This window comes from Homarus americanus, unplaced genomic scaffold (assembly GCF_018991925.1).
Source record: "Homarus americanus isolate GMGI-L3 unplaced genomic scaffold, GMGI_Hamer_2.0 scaffold41027, whole genome shotgun sequence".
In the NCBI taxonomy this organism is placed as follows: domain Eukaryota; kingdom Metazoa; phylum Arthropoda; class Malacostraca; order Decapoda; family Nephropidae; genus Homarus; species Homarus americanus.
In genome coordinates this window covers 7,824,909-7,843,386 of record NW_024745073.1, presented here as the reverse complement: position 1 = coordinate 7,843,386, position 18,478 = coordinate 7,824,909, and the positions used below count along the sequence as shown (strand labels likewise).

Here is an 18,478-nt window from a genome sequence, read left to right as displayed (position 1 = left end):
ACCTGTACACTAATACTGAGGGCATTAACCTGTACACTAATACTGAGGGCATTAACCTGTACACTATCCCTTATACAACTTGTCTTATCCCTCCCCCAGCAGTGACGCCACCACCAGCATCTTCAGCAGCAGCAGCAGGGAGTTACAGTTAGCGTCACACACAAAATTTATGGCCATGTTTCTTCCCCAGGTGGGCGTGTGGGCGGCCACTAGACGGCTGGATCCGCCAGGTGAGTGTGTCAACTTTCTTCTGTCAGGGAGTTGTTGCTGGGGTCATATTAATAGGGTTTTGTTGCTGGGGTCATGTTGCTGAGGTCTTGATGTTGGGGTGTTGGTGCTGGGGTCTTGGTGCTGGGGCCTTGTTGTAGGGGTCATGTTGCTGAGGCCTTGATGTTGGGGTGTTGGTGCTGGGGTGTTGGTGCTGGGGCCTTGTTGTAAGGGTCATGTTGCTAGTATCCTGTATTGCACATTAAATGGTAACGTCTTGCTCCTTACTCGGTTCATCGTTTAAAGGGATCCTCTTATTTTTTGTTTACCTTATATGGGTGATATATGATAATGTATTTTTTATTTATCTTTTATCTGGTAACATATTTTTTTATTGGCGGGGTACGAGAATCAAGGATGTAAGCTGCAGTTTTCATAAGTACACGTGATAAGTTGCTGTGCATAGTAGACTGTTTGTTATCACTTACAGACATTAGAGCCTTGCAATATAACCCCCGTTTTATGTCTGATGGAACACTCAAAAACTACACTCACACTCCAACTGTTGTCACTCCACTCACTCCCACTCCCACTCACACATACACACGAGAGTAAAAAAAACTTCCATCACTGTTACAGCTATTATTAGAGATAAAGAAGGTACGTGTGTCTGGAGGAGCTGGGAACATTGTCTGGTCTATAGCCACACAGCACCCGCATCACCTCGACGCTTTCCCGATAATGTAGTTGGGATCACCTGAAGATTAATCCCAATCAGATTATTTCACCTTAAGAGTAACGCTAACCTAATGTACCCTAACCTAACCTAACCCCTCAGATAGCGTCAGGATGTTTTAATCATCACGTAAAAATAAGATGGGGGGGGGGCTAATCTTCAGGTAATCTTATAACTGTAAAATAAAATACATAGTAATAGTAAGAACCTTTCAGTGTTTATCAATCCTCATTTGGACGAAGACTTAAGCCCCACCCAACGATGTCTATCTTGACTGGGCGGGAAAGCTAACACACCAATCCGCTACCCTACACTCACAGCCATTCTCAGTTGATTCATACTAGTTCAAAAATATGTTTCTAGATTTTAATACCATATTACGAGACAAAGTATTATCTCTTAATAAATAATGTTACAGCCCTATTAGACGCTTATAGTGCAAAATTAAAACGGGCTCTCGTGAAGATTAGGCACCCTCGTTTATTTCACCTGATGATTAAACACCCTAACATTAACCTAAACTAGACTAACCTAGCATACTTCCCCTCCCCTAATTAGCGTTAGGGTGTTTAATCCTTCGGTGAAATAAGCTGGAGTGCTGAATGTTCACGAGATCTCAAAAAACGTAAGCTCACACACACACACACACACACCTGGTGCCAGTCCAACTTAAGTAAGCAGTTTACTCACATAAAATAACAAGAGTTAAGTGGTGAGTGGAGGTGACGGGGGGAGGATCAGGGACGCGTCGCCTGGAGGTACCTTTAGACGCCCACTGAATGTTAAGAGACTAACTCTGATAAGACCAGACACGTACTAGTGGCTGAGGCTGGCCGACACTATCATGCACTCACGGGATATTTATGTCAACGAGTGAGTGAGACAGAGAGAGAGAAGACGAAAAGGGAGAGAAGAGAAAATTAAACCAGAGTAGTGGAAGAGGAAGGAGAGAGAAGAATAGAGGAAGGAGAGAGAGAAGAGAAGAGAAATGTATAACAAATGAATCATCCTTGTTATACTATCCTGAACGTCATCAGACTTAACAATAACAACAACAACAACAACACAAAACAACCACAAACACCCTTTACCTGAAACACCACCACCACAACACACAGGGGTCAACAGGCACGAATACCTCGCCTTCAGCCCACAACTCGCGCAACAATACAACTCGATTTTAGGCCTTGTATTTTAATTATACGAGATCCGCCATTCTTGTTTACATTAAGACCGAAGTGTTACCAAGTATAGAAGTACATTTTGAAACAGCACATGTCAGTATACACAATATATTATAGTGTTTCATTTAGGTATTTCAATAGATGTGAACCAAATCAAATGTTTCAGATTAATAGCGACTTGATTTTATAGACAGATCACTTTGCGTATTAAAAGAATAAATTAATAAAATAATATAACTGGAAAAATCTCTGATCGACCTTTCGTCTTTGCTTCCCGACAGCCCAAGTGGCATTACTGTAAGTGAATGCACTCTCTTGTACTCGACGGCTCCAAGTGGGTTTCAATAATTTATGTCAATCCTTACAACTTTATTAGACGAGACAAGAAGTCGGATTACCCTGAAGGTTCTCCCCCCATAAGACGACTTTAATATCAGTAACCATCACACACACACACACACACACACACACACACACACACACACACACACACACACACACACACACACACACACACGCACACAGGATCACACACACACACACACACACACACACACACAGGGGTCACACACAGGGTCACACACACACACACACGCACACGCACGCACACGCACACACACACACACACACACATGCTGGTTCCAGTTTTAAGGTTCCATCCAGAGCCTACATGGAGGTACAATTTCTCTCTTTACTAACCTAACCTAACCAAACATGACAATCTAACTAAACCTGACAAATCCAAACGTAACGTAACACAATATCGCGCGATGTTCTGTGTCTATCTCACTCAACAACGTCCCTCTCGTTACCCTTACAATATCTACACACCTCCTCCTCCTCTCGTTAACACTGCGATATCTAAGTTGAGAACCCACTAAGACCTGAGCATAAATCCACAAGAATTCATCCGTGTCATTTGTGTAAGTTAAGACGATATATTCCGAGGTATTCATTAGACATATAAATTTGCATTCCTAAGCCATAAATTTAAGAGGACCTTCAGTTCCAAGTCTTGGCTCTCTTTCACCTCATTACTCTCACTGGTCTAAGAAGTATTATTTATCTTTAATTTACACCTTTATTTTTACGGTGGGTCATTTAAAGCTTGTGAGGTATGGTGGTGAGTGGTGGCAATGGTGTCAGTGGTGATTGTGGTGGTAGTGGTGGTGATGTTAGTGGAGGAGGTTAAAGCATTGCCAGTAGATATACTGGAGACTGTAATAGTAGTAGTAGAGGCGGTAGTACCAACAATACGGAGACTAAGTGGCAGGCAACATCGGTGGAGGCGACAACGGCGGCGGTGGTGGTGGTGGAGATAAAAAAAAGAGTGAAGGCTGCCAGGTTAATGAGATGTTGAACAGGTCGTAAAGGGAACATCACTAACACTTGACGGGGTCCCCAGCATTATCTCCTCGCTAGTCCTCTTGTTCCCTCCGTCCCGCCAACACACAATACAAGGTTCTAAATTAGACAAGACATATTGAAATCAGGAGATCTAACCTCATATAAAGAATGTCGCCTACGAGACCAGCCCAATCCTGCTGAGTTAGCTAATTAAAATCTCTGAAGGGAGGCTAATAGACCAGGAGTCATTATAGTTAAAATGTGCAGGATCGATAACAAGGCGAGCCAAGTCTGTTGCCTGGCCGGGTGTGTTGACTCACTGCAAGATCTCTCAGCTAACCTGCCACTGTCTTCACCAATGACTAATCTCTATCATGGAAACTGATTAAAAAAAATTGCAGGTGAATGTTTATGTATTATCAAAGATGCTGTAAGATTTTATCAAGTAACTTGTATTATCTGCTTGAACCTCTTGTTTGTGTGTCTGGGGTATCTTTAACTTAATTTGTATCTATGTCTTGGAGGTTAGGTTATAAGGGAAGAAACCCGTGTACAGCTGTTTTAACATGAGTACGTATCAGAGAGTGTGTGTGTGTAGGGTCACCGCACTCACACCAGACTTACAGTGACACAACATTAATCTGAGCACCCATAACTACAGAACAAGTATGGTGGTCGCGGGGTATTCATCGACGCTGTGTTCTCGTTTTGCTACACATGCATTGAGGGATGACCTTTCAGCCTCGAGTGTCTTATTACCGTAAAGAAACGAGGGTGTGTACCTGTGTATGTACCTGTGTATGTACCTGTATATATTCACACCATATATACCGTACACACACAGACATTACATATAAGCTTAGACTCACCACTACCTCTTACTTGAGTGTAAACTTAGCTACATCCTCCAACAAGAGTGAGTTAAGTCAGTGTTCTGTACAGGCAGGTGGAGGAGTGATGGCTCGCGTGGGTGGCAACCTGCTGGTGCTGGTGAGGAGGGCCCGCCGTCACAAAGTGCTTCGTCACAACCCTGCATGGTGACGCCCTAAACACACCCTTTAGCATCCCTATATCCACCACCTCCCCGACAACCCCCCCACCACCACCACCATACCCTAACAATCCCCCTCCTTCACGCCCCACCACCACCACCATACTCCAACACTCTCCTTCACGCCACACCACTACCATACTCCAACAATCCCCTCCTTCACCCCCCCACCACCACCATACTCCAACACTCCCTCCTTCACGCCCCACCACCACCATACTCCAACAATCCCCTCCTTCACCCCCACCACCATACTCAACAATCCCCCTCCTTCACCCCCACCACCACCACCACCATACTCCAATCCCCTCCTTCACCCCCACCACCACCATACTCCAACAATCCCCTCCATTTCCACCCTACTGTACACAAATGTACTTCTATAAAATGAATCATCCCCTTCCATTCCATTCCATTTTTTAACGAATTTCTCCTACGCCATTCTGTGTTGAGTAACCTTCTTGAAAACAAACAAATATTTACCTGTTGGTGAAAAATTATTACCCACTGCTTGTTATAAGAACTGTGATTGTTAAAGCAGCCTCCAAGCACAAAAGTTACCCAGGAAATCCAACTCATTTAAATTCAATGGTGTAGTGGTGTATTCAATTTAATGGTGTAGTGGTCTATTCAATTTAACGGTGTAGTGGTGTATTCGATTTAATGGTGTAGTGGTGTATTCAATTTGATGGTGTATTGGTGTATTCGATTTAATGGTTTAGTGGTGTATTCAATTTGATGGTGTATTGGTGTATTCGATTTAATGGTATAGTGGTGTAGTATTTGTATTGACTTCACATACACGAGAGCCAGAGATTTAATAACGTATGCACGCCGTCTCCCCGACCCCTGTGTATATCTGAGAACACAAGACCACGAGATAAATTATGAAGCTGAACCCCATGAATAACGATAATTTAATCCCATGAATAACGATGATTTAACCCCCATGAATAACGATGATTTAACCCCATGAATAACGATGATTTAACCCCATGAATAACGATGATTTAACCCCCATGAATAACGATGATTTAGCCCCATGAATAACGATGATTTAACCCCATGAATAACGGTGATTTAACCCCATGAATAACGATGATTTAACCCCATGAATAACGATGATTTAACCCCATGAATAACGATGATTTAACCCCATGAATAACGATGATTTAACCCCATGAATAACGATGATTTAACCCCCATGAATAACGATAACTTTAGCCCATGATTACGATGACTTTGCCATTCGAGTACTGTGCACGAGGCTACGGGATACATCTTACCGTTTAACCCCTACCAACTCTGAACTCTTTAACCTGACCTGTTTAAGAGTTTGGTAATCTTCTGTTTGTGTACATGGCGACATATCTAGTGAAGGAGAGGGGGGGAGAAGGAAGGAAGGAAGGAAGGAAGGAAGGAAGGAAGGAAGGAAGGAAGGAAGGAAGGAAGGAAGGAAGGAAGGAAGGAAGGAAGGAAGGAAGGAAGGAGGGCAACACCATCACTCTTCACACCACCATAAAACAGCGTATAAACATGGGCGTCAGGAAGGACCTCCAGCCTCACCACCATCAACACAACTGCAGAAGGCGACCATCACCATATCCTTAAGACGTCACTGCCAACATGGATCACCTTGAATGCTGAAAGTACACATAACATACCTGAAGGAGGCCAGTGAACCCGAGCTTACGAATACACGAAGAAAAACGTAAATACGAGGCTTCCTTTAAAGACTAATATCGGAGTGACTAATAAAATACTTGGATTTGTGGTGCTTGGTGGTTCAGCGGTGAAGCTCGTACCTCTCGTAAATATGTCCTGGGTTCAGTCTCCAGCCTGGGACATATGTGAGAAGGGTGTTATCCAGCGTGACCCTACACCACATGGCAGGTTCCCTCCCCCCGTTTCCTCCTACAGTATATTAACACTGGCCAATAAATTTCCTACTAAAAAGTAACAAATAGACCAATGGCACGAGCATGTAGTAAGTTGATAAATGGTGAAATAATTGAATAAAAAAGAATGGAGAGAGATTTTGTCCTAAACTAAGAGCAAACATACAGCATATTTCACACCACATACCACACGCTAAACCAACGAGTGTAATGCTTATTATCTATCTACCAGGTAAGGTTAGGTTAGGTTAGTGTGGTTAACCTTCAGGTGATCCCAATATGGTACGAGTTGCGTTTGTTTCCTGGTATTGTTCTCCAATGTCTGTCCGTCTGTACCTGTGGTGTTTTGCCCCTTGGTACCTGACGTGACACAAGCAATAAGACCTGTTACTGTGATCGATGGCGACAGCTGTTGTAACCAAATGCTTATGGAAACAAGTGTTATTATTATTATATTATTATTATTATTGTTATTATTAAAGTCATCAACATTTTCACTAGTATTATGATGCTTATTATTATTATTATTATTATTATTATTATTATTATTATTATTATTATTAATATCATTATTATTATCATTATTATTAAAGTTATCATTTTCACTGTTGCTATTAATATTATCATTATACTATACTTACTATTAATGCGATTATGATCATCATCGCTATTACAGCTTATCCAACGTGAAGACCTAAATTCTAACAAGGAGTTTGACCTCAAGATGCAAAGGTAAAAGCAACCACAGTTTTGTATTCGAGTCGCCAGGTTAGGTGGACATGTTAGTATGTGTTGAGGGTGAGGGAGGGGGATGATGAGGGTGAGAGAGTGAGGAGGTGAGGGTGGGGGATAAGGGAGGGTGGGGGTAAGGGAGGGTGGGGGTAAGGGAGGGAGGGGTGAGGATGACTGTGATGAAGGAGGGGGTGATGAGGGAGTGGATAAGGAGGGTGAGAGCGAAGGTGTGGGCGAGGGAAGGGGTAATGTATGAGGGAAGGGAGTATAAAAGTGAACGAGGGAGGGAGGGTGGCAGGCAGGTAAGGTCCAGGGCTACGTTGAATTAAGACTCATCCCGCCACCTTATACGACTACCACCACTCCTCTCACTGTCTCCGGCAATTTATTACACCCTCTTCATTCTTCAACATGATATACTCTTCTCTTTCATTAAGGTCCAAAAATATTCACTTATAAAACTCACAATAACTCAATCGGGCAATAAAATTCTCATGGAACTTGACAAAAACCTCAACACCATTAAAAAAGAGACGCTTTACCATACTACATCTCACCACCAAACACAGACACCTAACAGAACGAGTAATGAGCAACCTTATCCACACACTCCCACAAACTCACCTAATTCCTCGCTCGGACAAGTAGAGATTAAAAAGATCCTGTATTTCCTGGTGTTAGATCTTCATTTGTTTGAGCAAGTTGGCCAGTGTCAATAGGTACCAAGCCCTGAGGAGGATCTAGTTAATGCATTAATAAAAACAAAGTAAACAGTGTGGTGAGCATCTATGTCGTGATGCCATCCTGAGTGGTGGTGGCAGTGAGACAGGTGTGTGTGTGTGTGTGTGTGTGTGTGTGTGTGTGTGTGTGTGTGTGTGTGTGTGTGTGTGTGTGGTAATTACAGCAGTATCGAGTGGAAGGACTACAGTATTAGCCAGCAGCTCAACAATACGACTATCAACATCCTAACTCGGTATATTTAATTATCCACCACCCAATAATTAAGTGTGTTTGAAGGGTTATGTACATTTATACCCCATCTCTTATACACTAAACCATGTCAAATTATATAAAGGTAGACTCTTAATTAATTAGATATATTTACTCCCTATCTTTATACCTTAAATGATGTCAAAATATATTAAATTCTTATCTAATTATATTTATGCTCCATCTTTTATAGACTGAATTATGTCAAATTATATAAAGATAGAATTATAACTAAGTGTTTATGTGTAACAAAATACTCGAGGTAAGTATAATAATAATGTGTGTGTGTGTGTGTGTGTGTGTGTGCCTCAGCTCATCAGCTATAGTTGTAAGGTAAATGGCCCCCAGTGCTAATACTTCCTAATTTGACTGGGCCCAAACTGGCTTTATGCATTATGGTCTAGAACCTCTTCATGTCGTTTAATTTTCTCTGGTGTTAATTCTAAATACTTATTCTATTATCTATGAAATGATATGTTTTGTGTTTTTATTATAATTACTTTATCAAACAGTAATGTGCTCAAATATTGGCTTGTACTTGTGAAAAAGTCTCCCCGTGCGGAGTTCAATGCATTAAATAAGTAAACAACATAATTTTGTCTTATCAACGAGTCATGCTAAGGATTTTCTGTGATGTTTATTATAAATACTTAAGGAAACAACATTATAGTATTCTCTTATCAAAGATTTATTATGTAAATGCTATTCTCTGGTGACGGTGACCACTGAAGTAAATAGTAATATATCTTGTGTTGTTGTTCAGAGCGGCAGTATACAGTCAACTGGTGAGGGAGGAAGATGCAGTGTGTAGTGTGCTGGTGTGGTGTAGGGTGGTGTACCAGGTCGTTGGTGGGCAATATTTAAGCATATCAATGACATCATCAACCTGAACCAAATGATTTAATGAATTGTCATTGTAACGAAGAACTGGTTCCCCCCGGCAGGGTGGGACGACCCGAGTTATCAGCTGTACAACGGCAGGTTACATATAAGTTATTTAAGTGTAATGTTACGTCTCTTATTTCAGGCAGAACAACTCCACTTATGAGAGCCACTGCCATGTTAAATTTACCCCTACCTATATATGCCTCTATCACCCACTTCCATAAAACTGTTAAGGCTTTTAATCAACATTGAATATATTTTTTCCAATAAGTATAGCAGTTGATAGAGACTAGATTGACAGATATTCAATTAAAACGCCATACAAGTTTACATTGATTTAGCGTGTATATAAGTCGTGCAGGTATACAGTTGTTTGATATACCATTAGTCGACCTCGATATATAAACTTGAGGTGTATGATTCCCCGTGACGGAAGACTTGTAATCTTATAATACTATCCCCGACGCACCCCACCGTCCTCAGTTCAGTGTGCAACACGTAATTTTATTAATCTCTTGAGTACGAGGTCATAATAAGAACATAAGAATGGAGGAAACTGCAGCGGGCCTATTGGCCCATACTGGGCAGTCCCGTTTACACCCAACCCCTATTGCTCATATAAGCATCCAACCTATGTTTGAAGCTATTCAGGGTATTCGAGTTAATGATGATATTTGGTAACTTGTTCCATTCATCCACTACTCTGTTTCCAAACCAGTGTTTACCTATTTCACGCCTAAATCTAAATTTGTCTAATTTAAAACCATTGTTACGAGTTAACTCCTGGTTGGATAGTTTGAGTACCTTTGTAATGTCCCCTTTGTTTAGCCCTGCCTTCCACTTATACACCTCTATCAGGTCGCCCCTCGCTCTACGTCCCTCGAGGGAGTGCAAATTAAGATGCTTTAACCTGTCTCTATACTCAAGGTTCCTAATGCCCGGGATTAGTATTGTCATTCTCCTCTGAATTCTTTCCAAGGATTCTATATCCATTCTGTAATACGGTGACCAGAACTGAACTGCGTAATCCAGGTGTGGTCTCACAAGGGCAAGATACAGTTTTAGGATGACCTCGCTAGTCTTGTAACTAACACTCCTTTGTATGAACCCAAGTACTTTCTTAGCCTTGTTACGAGCAAAAACACATTGTTTACTTTGCTTAAGGTTCCTACTTATCATTACTCCTAAATCTCTCTCGCAGTCGGATTTCTCTATGGCATCGTTGTTCGTCTGGTATCTGGTTTCCCTGTTTACATCTCCTATACTGAGTACTTTACATTTGTCCACGTTGAATTTCATCTGCCATTTTTCAGACCATTCGAAAAATTTGTTTAGATCTTCCTGTAGTTTTGCTGAGTCCTCGTCAGATTTAATAACACGTCCTATTTTAGTGTCATCAGCAAATTTACTTATGTTGCTGTCTATGCCGATATCTATGTCGTTTATGTATATAATAAATAATAATGGTCCAAGTACTGAGCCTTGGGGAACTCCACTTATGACGTTGCTCCCCTTAAGTCATCAGGTTATGTACTTTCTGGGAAACTTATTACACTTATATGACTCACCCAGTCTCAGGAACAGTGTGTTGAAAATGGCCTTCCGTCTTGATCGGTGTAATGTGGAGTTTACTGGAAAAAAATAAACGACTCTGAGTACAAGCTTTTGTTTATCCTGTTAATAAAAAGACTTGTCATAATAAAAATAACAATAGTGATAATGATAATAATAATAATAATAATAATAATAATAATAATAATAATAATAAAACACTGCTTAGAAATTTTACCTTATTAAAATTCGTTCATCTGTCAAGAGGTTAATAAATGATGTGTAAATCTGAAATGTTTTTGTTGTTCGATTTGATACACGTTATACTGTACAGTACATGTCATTATCCATTCCATTTCTCTTCCTCTTTAACCAGTTTCTCATCCCTCCTTCCTTACTTTCTCCTTGCGCACCCCATTCCTCTTCTCTCCCTCCCTCCCTCACCTCATGTATAATTCCTTCTCTCCTCCTTCCTTCCTCATCCTAATTTTTCTTCCTGTCCCCTCCCTCCTTACCAAATTAATTTCCTTCCTTTCTCTTCTCTCCACCTCTCACCATATAACAAGCCAGTAATACTTCCCTGAACACATGATATTAACAACTTAAATGGGAAAAAGTAACATGCAAATAGATCTTCCTGAAAGCTCATCAATTATGACGTCATCTGATAAGCATCGGTACTTACGTCCAATCAGAGAGAGGGAAGGCCAGTTGTCCCGCCTACTCCTCTATGCCCCGCCCCTCCTGACACGTGGGCACAGGCGGGTTACTGACACAGACAAGAGAGATAGCCGGTAGTAGAGTGAAATGTATTTGAATATATCCCGTCTATAACTTATGTTTTAGTGTCATTATCGGATGTCATGATGATAAGACACCCCTTAGCTTATTCCATCTGATAATTAAACACCCTAACACTACCAGGAGTGATTAGGTTAAGTTATGTCAGGTCAAGTCAGGTTAAGGTAGGGTAGGGTCAACTCTAAACCCCTGATAATTACCCCATAAATGTATCTGTCATTTCCAGCCACACAATTGTCATTTTGCATACCAACTACTTCACAAATAATTTACAGTAATGTTAAATTTTTATTAACTTTTATTGTCATTCTGATAAAAATAAATTCGATAACACTTTTTTCACTTTAGTTTTATAGTTTCTTATGACTTATATTTTCTTTATTGGGGAAACTTTAGCTGTTATTGAAATCGCCTGGTGATCACTCGCCGTTATAGTTCTCTATGTCGCCTTAATGACATCCTGGTTAAAAATTAAGAAATGAAAGAGACAAGGATACACAAGAACAACAAATGAAGATACACAACACAAGAGGACAGAGAGAGAACAAAGCCCAAGATCTTGTCGTCATGACCCTGCAAGCAGTCGACGACCAGATAATCCAGGGGGCGTACGGTCCACCAGTGATGTTTGTGCATTTCACTCATGTTGTTGTATAAGCCTGGCGTGGGCTAATGTCCTCTGTGGACGAACTGTAAGTTTGTTAGTGCTCTAGCTATTGCTTCTCTCAGATAGTGTACTCTCTTCACCCGTCGAGCAGCTTAGCTTCCTGAGGGGTGTTCATGACTGTTCGTGGTCGAGATCAATCCATGATAAAAGTTAAGGTAAAAAGTGATTCCTGACGATGTACAGTATTCATCAGATTGGCGCCAAGAGACCTCCTACTTTACACCCAATATGCTCAACCATGTCAACATTGTTGTTGTTATTGAACTTAATGTCGACTTTGTGTTTTGTATTTATCTGGCCTAAATTAACCTTTTCACTTTCAATCAAGGGCTAACTATCACTTCGGAGGATTAATGCTCTATCTATACAAACTCTCTGAAGCTCTGTATGTAATTTTTAACTCTACATCCTTTTAAAGAATCTAAGATCAGTCATAGGTCTTGATCACGAGGTTAAAATGTTCCTTTTGGTCAACATTACGCTTCTGTCCTTAAGCTTTTGGATCATATATGGAGTCTTCAACTGGTGATTTCTCCCGAATATTTATAGAGAATGCCACTAAGCTTTGAGAGGGTGTTTTCTTACTTATCTATCTAAGCACCTTCGTTGGACACTGAACATGACTAGGCGTTCTTCTATGAACCAGCGGCTGGCCATATTGAAGAATTAAAGTGATAGCTAGCTGGACCGGTTCTTTTAAATGAGGGAACAAAATTTTCATCTAGCGAGGGAAGGAGTGCCCTGAAGACTAAAATTTCTTGATCGAAAGCCGTTGTCGTGTAGGTGAAATTTAATGTAAAAATCCTTCGCCCGATGGACCAGTACACACCCCCCCCCCTGCCATAAAAAAACCTTGCGACCTGGCACCTGCACTTGTTACTGATTGTTTGTGTTCATTATCCTCGTCTTAACTCAGTAATTTAATGTTGAGGCTCCACCTTCCCTTATCTAACACCAACCTCACCACCCTGACACCTCCCTGATACTGTCTGGTACCACCCTCACCCGGTTCGTTAAAGCAACACGCTGGATTTAACACACACACACTCAGAATGTTACACGAACATAAAACACACACACACACAATGTTATACGATCATACACAGAATGCTACACGAGCATGAAACAGACACACACGCACACACACACACAATGTTATACGATCATACACAGAATGCTACACGAGCATGAAACAGACACACACGCACACACACACACACACAATGTTATACTATCATACACAGAACACTACACGAGCATGAAACAGACGCACACACACACACACAATGTTATACGATCATACACAGAATGCTACACGAGCATGAAACACACACACGCACACACACACACGCGCACACACACACAATGTTATACGATCATACACAGAATGCTACACGAGCATGAAACAGACACACACGCACACACACACACACAGAATGTTACACGAACATAAAACACACACACAATGTTATACGATCATACACACACACATACACAATGTTACACGAACTTAAATCAGTTTCATGCTTTTATATAAACTACCAAAATTTATGTATTACAATAGGTTTAAATTAGTTTGGCTTTACTTCAGACCAGTTTCTATAAACATAATAGGACGGTGCAACCCAAAGACTATCATTAAAACTACAAAACAGATAACAATTCAGGAAAAATTTCGTTTTTTTCCTGCTTCGTCGACTAATTTCCTCTGGCAGGAAAATATCCTGGATAATGTTTTCTTTATATTTTGCCCTTTAAAAGATAATTTCAGGGACTTTCATCATAATATAACAACATAAACTGGTCTGATCTAATGCCAGATACTATTAAACTTGCTTTTAACCCGAACAAAACTTCTCCGTTATCTCAAAAGGTCATAGCCGAGGTTCAAAGCTAACTAGATATATATTTTAGAACCTGTGTGTGTGTGTGTGTGTGTGTGTGTGTGTTCCTCGTCCGCGACAAATGAGTGTGTCAGGAGAGGCCCAGTGAGTTACTCTGTTCATCAAATAACGTCAATCAGTTGCCCATACAATCATTCTTAACAACGTGCAGACTGATGAACTCCTTCGGGTAAATAACTCCCTGCCATAAGGACTGATGTGGTGGGCGTTACCCATCACCATAGCAGACCGTTGTGGTTGTGAGGGGGTCAAGGGGCGAGGTATGAGGAAGATTTTCAAAGGCGTCATTCTGTCAGCCTTAGGGAGTCAGCAACAGGAAATCGTAACTCACGCCGGTGATGATGGGGGTACTATAATGTATTATACCTTGATTTATAACAAATTAAAGGATACAGTTTACACCGAGGCAATCGTCTTCGGCAAAATTTAGAGGTGCATGAATCAGTGCCGGGACAGAGAGAGGGAGGTTAGCTGTCACTAAGACAGATGATGAGCCTCACACTGCTAGCCAGACGGTGGTGGTGGTGGTGGCAGACGACAACCCACTGTCAACCCACACTAACTCGTCGCCGTTGCAGCCTCCCATCCCTCACACCACCGATGACAAGTTCCACCACCTTCTTGTACCCCGAGTTATCTTTAATGAACTGCAGGTATTACCTCTCCAACACTATCCTTGTATATGAGACCAAACAAGACCCCGCCCCGGTCTACCAGATACACACTAATGGTCCAATGCATGAAAACTGCTTAAGCTTTATATATAAGGAAATCCTGCTATTAATGAGAGTGAGGGGGGGGGGGAAGGGAGCATTTAGAATTTCAACCTTCAAAAATTATTATAAATCCTTTTTTATTTTCCTCAATTTACAGATGGGTAGAAAATGACACCTTTCATGTTCAGTGTGAAGACAGCCACAGTATAGCAACAAGACAGGGAGACGCGCCAATAACCAGTTTGACGTTGGGCCGAGGCGATAACTGACCTTATCATAAGAAAGCCAACAGTCACCGTAGGGGTATGGTGGGCGGTGGCTAACACGTCTGGTCCACTCCTGACGCACTGGTTAATGTTTTAATATTGTGGAACTTGGTTAGGTTAGGTTGAGAATAGGTTACAGTGCCGTGGTAAACGTTACGATATCGTAACTTTATGCCGTTAAGGTTGAAAGTAAATTCTATAAGTCAGTGACACACACATCTGACCTTGACCTTGCCACTCTTAAAGAAGATATTCATGCCTAATAAACATTACTGTGTTCTTCCTGTATCAGCACAGGCACACACACAAACTGACGGGCGTAGATAGATAGATGGATAGATATAGATAGATATAGATAATCAGCAAAATCGTTAATTAAGCTTCCATTTATTTATCCTATATATATATATATATATATATATATATATATATATATATATATATATATATATATATATATATATATATATATATATATATATATATATAAACAATGTAGACATGCAGTTCAGCATGTACCTAGACAGTGCAGGTATACAAACAATGTACCTAGACAGGGCAAGTATCCACAAAATGGTCATCAGTAAGGCAATTCGACCAACAACAGTCAACAAAGCCATCAGATGTTATTTTCCAGTCGGATGCCACCCACCCGAGGACCTGTCCCATGACCCCCCCAAAAAATCGAATCAACTACCTCATCTGCCGGGTCGTGTAAGAGCAATTTTATGGACTAACATGACACTTATTACTGCGGTGAAGATTTACACGATATCTTTTAGTGTGTGTGTGTGTGTGTGTGTGTGTGTGTGTGTGTGTGTGTGTTATCATCATCATCATCGATTGTGGACGTAAAACCTTAGTTCGGCAACTAGTTTACAAACTTGTTCAGCGACATTTTTTTTTAACCTGTGTGAAGTGTGTATATTAAGTCTGATATTTATAGCATGTCGATGGCTACAAAAAAAATATTATATGTTGGGAGATAAATATTTCCTCAACACCTCTGCATTATTTAGACACTGACGTTATATATTATTACTGTGCTTCATCTACTAACTAAGGTTGGTAATCAGTTACACTAACCCATCAATAATAATAAAAAAAAAAATTATGAGCTTGACTTCTCACTTGATACACTATACACGTCTTCCTGACACCAACACACAGATTTCAAAATTCAGTACTGTCATTTTTTTTAACCCCTGGTATGATATAACCTTTTTGATATTGGTGTAAACGTTTCCTGCCATAAAACAAGGGTAATAACTCAGAACTGATCATTTCATTACTGTTATGTCGCCCTTGAAAGGAAACATCCCCCCTCGAGCCAAGAATATCCATCAGTTACGTCAACATGTTAAGTGGAACACAATTCACACACATGCCCAGGAATGAACTGCTCAACTAGCGCCTGGCCTCTCGCTCACTCTGTAGTATTAGAGTACCGTTAGTATCAATACCATAATGGCTTCCTTGCATCACACGTAGAAGTCCTCCCCCCAACGGTTAATTCACCTGTATTGTCAAAGTGGTCTTATAAGTTCAAAGTCAGCGCCATTGTACGAAACATTCATATTATGTAAAAGCTTGACGGATAAAACAAATAAAAAGAAGAATATATATATTCTGTAATGTCAAGTTCTACAGCAAGTGCTTAATAGAGAAACGAATAAATTCACTCTATCTAAATCTTTATCACCCAGGGGCTATTAGTGTGGGAGGTACAGCCAGGCAGGGAGGTCGGCAAGATGGGGGGGAGGGGTGGGCAGAGATGAAAGGAGGCAGGGCAGGCAGACAAGGAGAGGGGGAAGGAGGCTGACCTTATGAAACAAGTTTGTCTCTCTCTCACACACACACACAAACCGAAAGCTTAACGTTACCGGGAATATAACCTAACCTAACCTTACCTAACCCGCGACCCTAAAAAAAAACCCGGGTCGGGTTCAGGGTCATGGCATTACATTTGTCACAGCCGCGTCCAACTCACCCTGGTGACACTGACCCCCGTTTTATACCCTCACGGAGATCCTGTGGGGTAAATCTTTTGTCATAATCTTGGGGGCGGGGGAAGGGGGAGGGGTGAGGTGAGGGAGGGACATCAGCGAGCGAGACCACCCATCCAGGTATGTGTGGGTTGATCCCGCTCACAGGGAATACTACTACCTACTTGAATAATAAATGGCAGTCGCCTCCTGTGTTGCTGGCTCACTGCAGACAACCTATTTTTTTTCTTGTGTGTGTGTGTGTGTGTGTGTGTGTGTGCGTGCGCGCGCGTGTGGAGGGGGGGGGTTACCTCCGACTTGCTGGGGTGCGAGATAATAGAAACAGTAGCAGTCGGTTGCCTGCTCGAGTTACTACCGTGGTGTGTGCCTCTGCCCCGCAAGCCCGCACACAGTGGTTCCCTGAGTGGGCGTGAGAGAGAGTGGGCAGGAGCAGGGAGCCAGCTGGGTGTGTGTGTGTGTGTGTAGGTAGTGATAGTGGGCAGTAGTTCACAATGAGTGTGCTGTTTTGTGATCACACCACCTGTTGACCACACGACACTTGGGCCACCACCACATCCAACTTCCCCCAAAAAAGCACCAAATTTATCTAGTCTATTTCAATACGCTGCTGAAGACATAAGCTTCTGGTAACCTGGCCTTGAAAACATCCGATGTCCTGGTAACCAAACTTAGGCACAAGTAACAGCAAGGTAAGGCTTGAAGAGGAAGAAGGGAGGGGAGGGGAGGAGAGAGATGGAACAAGAGGAAGGAAAAGGAGACAAAATAAATGGTGAAGTTGACATATTTGCAATTCTTTTTTCGCAGGAGGTTTGACCTTCAGATATTTTGGACACCTGAGAGGGAAATGCCTTCCTATTTCTTACTCTTTCTCCCCAGTTACTTCTTCCTATTTCTGGCTCCTCCCCCTAGTTACTTCTTACCATCTCTGGCTCCTCCCCCTAGTTACTTCTTACCATCTCTGGCTCCTCCCCTAGTTACTTCTTCTTATCTCTAGCTCCTCCTCCTAGTTACTTCTTACTATCTCTGGCTCCTCCTCCTAGTTACTTATTCCTATCTGTGGTTCGCCCTCTAGTTACTTAATCCTATCTCTGGCTCCTAAAAAAGTTGTTACTTCCTATCTCTGGCTCCTCCCCCTAGTTACTCTTCCCTACATGGCTCCACCCACTTTCACCTCCTGACCTAAGGTAACTCTCCCCGTCATGGCTCGCTCCCTCACAGACTCCTCCCCTCCTGGGTCTTCCCGCACCATTCATTCCCCCCGACTGGTGACCCTCCTGGACCAGCCCCCCTTCTCCCTCCTACAGGCTCCTCCCACTGTCCCTCCTCGGCCATCTGCCACGGTCATCACCACAGTCGACCTTACCACCTCCACCTAGACAGTGTCACTCAAGTGTGAAAAGTGGAGCCGAGTTTCAGTTGCCTTTACCGTACAACACAACCGATCGATCTGACCTTCAATACCAAGATTTTCAAAGGTTCCTAAGTTCAATATTCCTCGTAAGTGTAGATGTAACAATGTACTTAACGAGCTGGCCAT

The 18,478-nt window shown here is 41.8% G+C and overlaps 1 protein-coding gene across 5 annotated transcripts in view; it reads left to right on the top strand.

Moving 5' to 3' along the window:
• Nucleotides 1-18,478, top strand: part of LOC121878417 (hatching enzyme 1.2-like) — a 56,731-nt gene that overhangs the window by 22,477 nt on the left and 15,776 nt on the right. For 2 of the 5 annotated variants that reach the window (XM_042384644.1, XM_042384645.1), the window contains exon 2: nucleotides 191-230. The exons of 1 other annotated variant lie outside the window; for it this stretch is intronic. The gene's annotated coding sequence lies outside the window, so the exon portion shown is untranslated. Of the gene's footprint in view, nucleotides 1-190; nucleotides 231-17,295; nucleotides 17,631-18,294; nucleotides 18,439-18,478 lie in introns of those variants that run through there. 2 more of the 5 variants (XM_042384648.1, XM_042384646.1) reach the window with 2 other exon arrangements.